General features: G+C 32.3%; 1 long non-coding RNA gene across 1 annotated transcript; it reads right to left on the reverse strand.

Annotated features, from left to right (window-relative positions):
* Window positions 1-201: 201 nt before the first annotated feature.
* On the reverse strand, window positions 202-1,258 carry LOC111038115. The gene is made up of 2 exons (XR_002604940.1): window positions 441-1,258; window positions 202-374 (listed from the first exon to the last, which is right to left on the reverse strand). It is a non-coding gene; the product is annotated as an uncharacterized LOC111038115 (long non-coding RNA).
* Window positions 1,259-1,665: the final 407 nt, after the last annotated feature.

The raw sequence follows: 1,665 nt of genomic DNA on the forward strand, positions 1-1,665 counted from the left end.
ATAGTTTCAACAAAGTACTTGGCGTTTTTAATCATCATAATAAACAAAAGTAGGTACCTATACCAACTACTAATACAATAACTAGCAATTAAACTATATTGTATACTTTGTATTGTATCTATATGTTTTTCATTAAAAATGCATGTTATTAATAATAAGAAAAGAGCAATAGGACATTTCTAGCAATCAAAATAATTTCAATTAACACGAATCACTGTATACTCATGGACAAATAATTATATAAACTAATCAATATAAAAGTAAAAATAATAAAAAAAAAAAGCAAATAATCCTAGTCATATATTATAATTATGATGGTTTGAGGCGTATAGTTGAAGCCGCATTTTTCACTTCACCGCCGCCACTGTAAAATGCTAAAAAAATAATAATTACGATTGATTCAATTTGTGTACATTTTTATTTTAAAAAATAACTCTTACACGTAACTGTTAACTGAATATGAAGCTAAAATTAAAATCGGAAACGACGTGTTGACTTGTTGATCTCCGAATTATATCGCATGATGCCCGGTTGACTGTCATGAAACAATACATACATAATACTATTTCGCACATCAATTGATTACGAGTGCTTGGGACATGAGTTACTATAATGACACTATTATTCACAGAAACGGAAAACTACACATCCTATCGGGTATTTACCGGCCGGTGCCAAGTGGATGTTGTATATGGAATGTCGTACGAAATAAGATCGGATAATACAATAATACTGTATTGGAGAAGTATGCCGAAGACAAGTCGGGGTGTTCAAAATATTTGCATTTGTGTGCGAAATAAAATAAACCATTGAAACGGTATCACGGTAACAACGGACACTACGGTCGTAGTATAATAATGATATGGTGACTGACGTCGGTCATAAAGAGCCCGGTATCAGGTATCGTGTGTATGTACCGCAGCAGTCTGTAGCCATAAGCCGCACTATGAAACATATAACGACTCTAACCGTGTAAATCCACAGAGATAAGCTGCAGTAAGCTCAACTCTAGGTATTAAATATTAATTCAAATTTTTTTTCGTCAGGAGTACACACTTGAACGATTTAAAAATAAAACCATAAATGTCGTCATACCGAAAGTGAACACACAATGTGCAATGATACAGCTCAGTAAATGTAAATACGTATAGGCACCTGCTTGCTATTATTTGTATTGTTACTAATAATTAGTAAATAATAATGACATTGTATCAATAATTATATAGTCGAGGTATTCCATACGACAGTGCATTACCAACGAGTTTTTTTTATTTATATATTAACCATTATTTACTACCATACTTACTGTAGTAAGTTATTGTATTGTTTATTATTATTTTTATATTAATATACAAAGGCGTGCATAGTCATCTTAATTACATTTACCGATATCTCCATTCCAAAGGGTTCACTCAATTAAAAACAAACAACAATCGCCATCGGAGTAAAACAAAAAAATTGCGTCGGACCTTATGTATACACGGAATACGACGTATGGGTATTTACGAACTATTACTGAATACTTATATATTCTATAATGTATATCGTACGACGAATTAAATTAGGTAGTGAACCTCACGACGTTATGGCCGTCGTCCAGTGTCAATGTGGCATTGGCGAAATACGAACAAACAGAATATCTGTTTTCGTGTACAAAAAAAAAAC

The sequence above is a fragment of the Myzus persicae genome, unplaced genomic scaffold (genome assembly GCF_001856785.1).
Source record: "Myzus persicae strain clone G006 unplaced genomic scaffold, MPER_G0061.0, whole genome shotgun sequence".
NCBI lineage: Eukaryota > Metazoa > Arthropoda > Insecta > Hemiptera > Aphididae > Myzus > Myzus persicae.